We start from the raw sequence: 9,028 nt of genomic DNA on the forward strand, positions 1-9,028 counted from the left end.
AGACGCCATTGCTTAATGCATGACATGCTTTTCATTGCTTAGTTCATGACTATGCAATGATTGTTTTTTATTATCTGCTTTAGTTATAGCAGTTTGCTTTGAAAGATAGTCAATGGAGTGAACTTCACTACTTCATTTTCAGTTCTAATCTCTCAACACTTTTCAGACAGTAGGTCAGGCAATTTCTGCTTCCCATTCTTTGATCCTTAAATATGCAATTCAGCTCATTTGAAAATTTGTTTGGTTATTATGAACTCATGACATGATTTCCTTTACTTTTACATAACAAGAAAGATGAATAATTGTAATAAGATCTGAAGCTATGATTTCCTCTGCTCATTATCAACAGTTTTAGATTTCAAGACTGGATGATCAGCAGACATAATCTACTATAGTTAGAAATTAATACCAAAAGAGCTACCCAGAAGCAATATATAATGTTGAAATCCCAAACTGTTGAACATTTTACCTCTTAATATTCTGTCTCACACTTGATCATATTATACAACTTAAAACAGTGAGGCGAAAATGAGGCGGAAATGGTTTTTAGGAATATGAATGAAGGTGGGATATTGTCAGATTTAACTACTTATAGTTATCTTGTTGAGACATTTGGGAAGCTAGGAAAGCTGGAGAAGGTTTCTGAGTTACTTTAGGAAATGGAGTTGGGAGGGAATTTGCCAGATATCATGTGATGTAACATGTTGTTAGAGGCTTATGCTAACTCAGGGTCAATCAAGGAGGCGATGGGTGTGTTTAGGCAGATGCAGGCGGCAGGATGTGTGCCAAATGCAGCTACTTATAGTATTTTGTTGAATTTGTATGGGAGGAATGGGAGGTATGATGATGTCAGTGAACTTTTTCTTCAGATGAAAGCTAGCAATACAGAGCCAGATGCAGCTACTTATAATATTTTGATACAGGTTTTTGGAAAAAGGTGGGTATTTTAAGGAGGTAGTGACATTGTTTCATGATATGGTGGAGGGAGAATGTTGAACCTAACATGAAGATTTACGATGGTTTGATATTTGCTTGTGGGAAGGGAGGTCTTCATGAGGATGCCAAGAAAATTCTACTTCACATGAATGAAAAAGGGATAGTACCCAGTTCCAGGGCCTATACGGGTTGTTATTGAGGCTTATGGACAGGCAGCATTATATGAGGAAGCTCTAGTTGCCTTTAACACAATGAATGAAGTAGAGAGCAAACCAACCATTGAAACTTACAATTCACTGCTTCAGACTTTTGCAAGAGGTGGATTGCATAAGGAAGCTGAAGCAATTTTGTCAGGTTTGAGGGGAAGCATTGACTACAGACAAAGTGTAACCCTACAAAGAAACGGGTATGTATTTCCCACAGACTACTACCCTGCTTGCTCATCACATAAACTTATTGAGATGTGCCAACAATCTCAATCTAAAAGTGCACATATTTATTAAACTAGCAGAATAGAACAGCTCGCTTTAACCATGAGAAGGAAAAACCAATATCAGTATGCTTTGTAATTAGCATCACAAGTCCCTAGTATCACATACATATGGAAAGCTCTGTCTTCTAACAAATCCCTAGTATCACATACATGATCCATAAATTAAAAAAAGATGACTCTTCTTTACACATTTAACACACACTTAACAGAGCAGTACATTGTTTCACGGATTGACATCACGATGCAATTTCTTCTCAGCAAAGTGGGTATGGGATAATAAATCACATTTATGTTAGATCAACATATCTAAAACTTGTTCACGGAAGAAAGAAAGGTAAGGCAGAATAAGAAGGGAGGGAGGGAAGAAGGTCTCCGCTACCCAGCACACTCGTCCAGTGCAAGGGGAAAAGGGAGAAGCTTAGCACGAGACAAACAGAAACCCAGAAACAAACAGAGCATAAAAAAAGCATAAAAAAGGAAAACATTGAAATGTTTTCCTGGTAAACAAACAACCCTAAAATTAAAATATTTGGGATTTTTTTTTTAAATACGGTGGTTATGAACTTTCATAATAGTTGCGCCTTTCATACAATTTGGGATTCTTTTTATATTTAGTGGTTATGGATTTTAAGTATTTGTGTGTATTAAAAAGTTTTATGATAATGTCTTTAGTCATTAATATAAATCTGAGTTTACATAAATATGTAAGGCAAGCCAGTATTATTCTTCTATTATTATAATCGTGTGTATATATATTATATGCATATCAATGATTTTGAGGATTAATGCATGATTATAGCTTGTGTGAATAGGTGTTTATAACCATTACTCAATAAGAAATATTTTATAGTTCAATTGGTGAAATTAAGTTTTAATGGATATAGTTGAAGTTGTTAATTTTTTTTGTTATGGTTATATATTCAATTTTATGGGTGCTTTGGTGCAAATTCATGTCAACTATATACATATTTAAATACTTTGGTTTTAATTTTGGTTCTATAATATTAGGTTTTGGCATCTTATGGTTCCAAATATTTGGTTAAATTATGATGATATGGTTTATTGTATGAATTGCGGGATATGACAGCTATTATGATTTTATTTTTTGAGATTTATTGGCTTGAAAATATTTTTCAAGTATTCATGTGATTATTTGTTTAATCATAAATACAACTTTGGATTTACATGGTAAATTCAATGTAAGTTTTTCTATTTGATTATGAACACATGTATATGCATGAATTGCTTTGGTGTTTTTGTCCATGCCAAAATTATGAATACATGTGCTTGTTAATTATTTGGCTTTAAACCACTACATTATTTATGTTTAGTTTTGATATATATGATTTTGGAACCAAAAAAAAAAAAACCAGTCAAAGATTAAGGATTTTGGTATTGTTATTGCAGTATTAAAACAACCTTATTTTGGGTTATTTCGAAGTCTATAAAGCAATAAAAAAAATAGTATTGACATTTGACTATTGTGTAAATTTAAATTTGAATATTGGTATGTTTATATATATTTTAAAATAACTTGATTGAAGCAATAAGTCACCAAAGTGATTTTTTTTATAAATTATTTTGTTTTAAAATATAAAAGGTTGTGTAAATGTAACTTAAGCTATGTTAATATTGATCGGTCCAAATGAAGGTTAATAATGTTACATGTGCAACTATGGTAATAAACATGTAACAATTATTCGGTTTTACATTTGAGCAATAAATTGACCCAAAGGATGATTTATGATTCGACATGTTCTTATTGTCAATGTTTGATTATTACACCAATATATCACTTGCAATTTAATGTTTTATCCAAAAATAAAATATTAATGGAGTGTTCGATATCTTGAGATGAGGTTTACCTTTATTCAAATTATTTTGGTTTAAATTTGAAGTCTTATGTGAGGTTGTTTATGGTTTATGATTTATTCAACTATTATTATATTTGCCAACATCATTGTATGTTGTTTTGAGATAAATATATATATATACTATTATCTTTTAATTTGATTGAAAGATGAAATTAAGAGAAATATTTTGAAACAAATAAATTCAGATTTTGGCTTTAGGTTTTAATTAAGGATGTCTAATATTTTAAATAGATTAGTTGAAACAAAATGCCGCCAAAGTGACATCTTTTGTGTAGATTAGTTTATTTAAAATATCAATATGATTATATGTTTTTGTGATTCATGCGTTTATTAATTGACCTAAAGGTAAGTTAATATTTGGCAGAATTACAACGACATCTATAATGATAAATGTGTGACAATTATAATGTATTTATGTGAGTAATATGTTAGTCCAAAGATTAATTCATTGTTTGACATAATTTATTGTCAATGTTTGGTTACGACAACGAAAGTACCACTTACTGTTAATATTATTGTCCAAAGACTTGATATTAATATTGTGTTTGATATCTTGAGATGGGATTAGCCATTATCCTAAATTTATTGTTTACTTATGAATATTGATGTGAGCTTATTTTTATTTATTTTTTGTTCTATATTCAGCTAATTTATCTTCTACTGCCACAATATCTGCTAATATAAATTCTATACACATGCTTAATGGGACTAATTTCAATGAATGGAAAAAGCACTTACTTATAGTGTTTGGTTGTATGAACATAGACATTGCACTAAGGGAAGAACAACTCGCACCTCTCACTGTGGAAAACACCCCTTATGTTAAAAGGGATTTTGAGAGGTAAGATTGTTAAAATTGCATGAGTCTAATGATCATGAAGCACAACATTTCAGAAGCCTTTAGGGGAAAAGAATCTAAAAAGATTACCCAGGCCAAGGTTTCCTTGACAAAATTGAGAAACGTTTTGCTAAAAATGATAAGGTTGAAATGACATCACTTTTGACTTCTTTGATGTCTATAAAGTATAAGGGTCAAGGAAATTCTGAGCGATCTAAGGGCTATGAGTTTTATGTTCCCACAATTAGGAATATTTTTGAGATGAGAATTGCAACGTTCTTTTAAGATGTTGAGTTTGGAGGGAGAAATAAGGTTAGAAACATTGCTTTTAAGGAGGAATTGAGTTTTAACTTAGTTTCTACTATCACTTTTGACGATATTTAGGTTCTCATACCTATCAATGATTAGGAAGTGAATCCAGAACCTCAATAAGACAATATTGAACAACTCTCTATTCAAGATGAGGTAATTGTTCCAAAAAAACAAATTCAGCAACCTCAAGAACGAATGCCATTGAAAAAGGTCCATTAGAGAAAGGATTATAATGGCTTTAGTGGAATATTCTGACCTTTAGCTGCATCAGATGAATATTAAGTTAATGGTTTCTCAATGGTAACATTGATCATACATTTATATGGTGCAACTAGAAAACGTTGTGTCTAATGATACAAAGTTAATTATTTGCAAATTAAAGAACTCCATCTATGGGCTAAGTAGACTTCTCGTCAATAGTATTACAAATTTTACTAAATGATTATCTCATTCAGTTTAAAGATGAATTTGGTTGATAGTTGTATATGCCACAAGTTCAGTGCGAGTAAGGTTCTATATTTGGTTTTATATGTTTCTATATTCGGTTTTATATGTTAATGACATATTGCTTGTCAATAATAAGTTAAGTCTCGACCAATACCCTAAGAATGATTAAGGAAATGCATAAGATTCCCTACATCTCAAGAGTGGGAGTCTAATGTATGCTTAAGTATGTATGCGTCCAGATATTGCATACATTGTTGGGATGTTAGGCAAATATTTAAGCAACCTTGGTGTGAACCATTGGTTAGCAGGTAAGAGAGTTATGAGGTATCTTCAGAGAACAAAAGATTACATGCTCACATATCAGAGGTTTGATAAGTTGGAGATCATCAAGTATACAGACTCCGATTTTGATGGAATATTGATGCAAAATTTTGTCACTGGGGTGCAAATTGTGACAATAATTGGTAGTCATTTATTCCAATAACAACAGGAGCACATCAAAGTCAAAGCACAATGACTTAAAGTTCTTGGTTGTTAAAGTAAAAGTTCAGAGTGTTAGGTGTCTATAAAGTATATTGGGACAAGTTCCATAATTGCATATCCGCTTACTAAGGGACTACACCTAAGGTTTTTCATGAGCATATTGCTCATATGGGTGTAATATCATTTAAGGATATTTGGTTTTAATGGGAGTTTGTACTTTTAAATTCTTTTATGTTATAGACACATTTTCAATTATTTCAGTTTACGGATATTAAGTTTATTTTCTACAGAAATAAAGTTTATTTGGTTTATTCACACTCTGATTTTGGTAAGATTTGATCTCACTAAGGTTTAAGGAGGACCAGTTGGAAATAGACACGTTTAGATCATATTGTATGTAACTTCCATGCTACACATCCATACTTGATCTATGTCATTTGTTTGTGTTAATATACATGATCACGGATGGATTTAGTTATGATATATGTAACGAAATTCACATTGGTTTTATGTTAGCATAATTAATGGACGAGATTATTCGAAATACCTTTTGGATTGATAGTAAAATTTTTGAGCTCATAAGGTTATATAATGACATATAATTATAGAGTAATTAGTATATATATGAGTGGTCCAAATGGGAGATTGTTGAAAAATATAGACATCACATATATAATAAGGGTAATTACATGTTATTATTTACTATCATGATAGGTTAGCCAAATTAAAAGTAATATAATTTGGTTAAAGTTTTATTGGGCTTTAATTATTAAATAAAGTATGGTTCAAATATGTGTAGATACTTTAGTAATTTAAGTTTTAATCAATTTCTAATTAATGATGGGCTAATTAGGAATTAGGGCTAATGTGCCAAATTTATATATAGTAGGGTTATGGTCCCAAATTACACACAAGATATCATTTCTAATATCCCATCCTTAGAAAAGAAAGAGCAAATATTCTTTGAATTTCTTGTGTGCTAATTTAGAAGATGAAATCCCCAAGATTCGAAAAAACTTCAAGGAATTCATGGATTCAAGTACGCTTCCGCATCTAGTTTTATTCTTGATGTTTTGACATGATGGATCATGGTTTATAGTTCTAAGTTTTATTTCAGATTTATTTTACAAATCTATCAATTTTATCAATTTGACCCTTATTCTTTTTTTAATTAAATTTGTACCTCAACCTTTAAAAAACGAATTTAACCATCAACCTTTTAAAAATATTTCAATTGTTGTTTTTTAACGAAAATATTTATTACAACATTAAAATTTTAAGGTAAACTACAGCGGTAGTCACACAATTATTAGTAAATTTATTTTTGAGTAAAGTACATAAATAGACACAGAACTATTGAATTTGTTCTATTTTAATCTTCAACTTTTTCAAATTAAATATTTTAATCGCTCTTTGTTAAGCAACTAATGGAAGTCTAGCATGGGCTTGCTTTATTGACCTAATAACAAAATTAGCCCTCCAATATTTACACATTTTATCAGTTTAATCCTAAATCTAAAAAATTCAACAAATTTAGCCTTTAATGTTTACAAGATTTGTCATTTTAGCCCTTATTATTAAAATTATTTTTTAAAAAGTAAAAAGTAAAAAAAGTAAATATAGATTAAAAAATTTTAAATGTAAATATAAAAATATTTTTAAGATTTTTATACCCAAAATACTTGCAAAAAAATCTTTCACTTTCTTCTTTCTTTCATTCAATTGAGGAAGTTGAAAATATCAAATGTCATGGCTTGACCTGTTATCCCTCTTCAATACTTGAGCTAGAAATTATAAAACACGATAACACTAAAACCTGAAACTAGTACTATCTTTGTAGCAAAGAGTAAGGCCGTCGAAGTTGGTGTCGTCAACCCAACCATTTTTCTGGGTTTATAAATTTGTTAATTTTGAGCTTTTTTATGGGTTTCAATTAGGCATTTGAGACAAATTATATAGCAAAAGGAAAAAGGGGACTAAACCAAAAGAGATTCAATCAAAAACTAGTTTTATTCTTGGGTTTTTCACATGTTCGGTTGATGAGAAAAAGCAATTATAAAATACAAAAAGTAAATATAAATTAAAAATTTTAAATACAAAAAGTAAATATAAATTAAAAATTTTAAAGAAGTAAATATATAAAGATTTTTAATATATTTTATAATTTTTAGAATTAGAACTAAAATGACAAATTTTGTAAACATTGATGGTTAAATTTGTTGATTTTTTTTTGGTTTAGGATCAAATTGATAGAATGTGTAAACATTGGAGGGATAAATTTGTTATTAGGCCAATAAAAGAAACCCACATTAGACTTTTCTTACTAAAATATTTTATTTCGAAAAGTTAAGTGACTAAATCGAAAAAATTAATAGTTGGGTGACCAAAATAGAACGAATTGAATAGTTGGGTGACTATTATTGTACTTTACCCTTTCTTTTTTGGTCACTAAACAATGAAAAGTTACAAAATAATCACCCAACTATTCAAATTTTTCTTTTTTGGTCACCAACTGTTAAATTACTAATGAAAATATAACTTGGTAGCTTTTAAATTAACATAATAGCTATTTTAACCCTCAACATATATAAATTGTGCAATTTGGTCTCTCTCTTTTCTTTTACAATTTTACTTTTATTTGTCATTAAAGGTTAATTTTAAAAGAATGTGAAAAGAGAATTATTATCTAGGATTTTCGGGTGTTTCCACTTTTGGTATATTTTCAATCAAAAAAATTAGTTAATAGATATGCTTCTTTAGCTTTTGGTAAGGACCACAAAGAAAGCAAAATTGAAAAGAGAGAGACGAAATTATACAATTTGTAAGCGATGAAATTTAAAGTTTTTAGAATTAAGACTAAATTGACGCAATGTAAAAATTTTTGAAGTTAAAATTACTATTATGTCAATTGTAAAAATTATCATGTGATCGCCATCTTCTCATGGAAAGTTTTGAAATCATAGGATTAGGGAAGAAATTTTTGCTTTCGCTGTCCTTTCTTATGCACAAAATAACAACACCCTGCTAATTTCTCAGATGCACTTACATGACACACTCATTTACTTCAACCATACATATCCATGAAGAAGAAAGTGAAGAAAACATTACACTCTGTTGCATGAATAGGGAAGTTCAACTCCCCTACTTAAAAGAGCCTCCGCAATTCCTAAAACAATTACTAAGTTCAGAGACAAACAAGTATATAACTTCATATTTGCTTTCACTTCTATTGGTGGTGTTGATGACAGCATTAACATTCGAGCATATAACTCGATGTATTATATTGTTTAAACTTTTTAATTATATTATTTTTAAAAAGGTGAAAAATAACTTATTTAATACAACTAAGTCCACCCATTTTTCTAAACAAATCAAACTAAAAGTGTTTATCTAAATTTATATTAATTAGTTTATTTAAAGGGATTTATATTAATTAGTTGACTGTTTTTTTCCTTGCAGTAATTACATCAAATTATTGGATAACAATTTCAATGAATTGCAAGTTTAACCTTTTTTTTTTTAAAGTTAAAAAGGATAAAACCCTTGGCCCAGACGAATTGGAGAGAAAAGTTGTGTGAAACAAAAGGTAAAGAAAATTATATTACAATTAATGGATTTTTTTTTTGCACACAATTAATCAAAGTT

Source organism: Gossypium hirsutum, chromosome D02 (genome assembly GCF_007990345.1).
Source record: "Gossypium hirsutum isolate 1008001.06 chromosome D02, Gossypium_hirsutum_v2.1, whole genome shotgun sequence".
Lineage (NCBI taxonomy): Eukaryota > Viridiplantae > Streptophyta > Magnoliopsida > Malvales > Malvaceae > Gossypium > Gossypium hirsutum.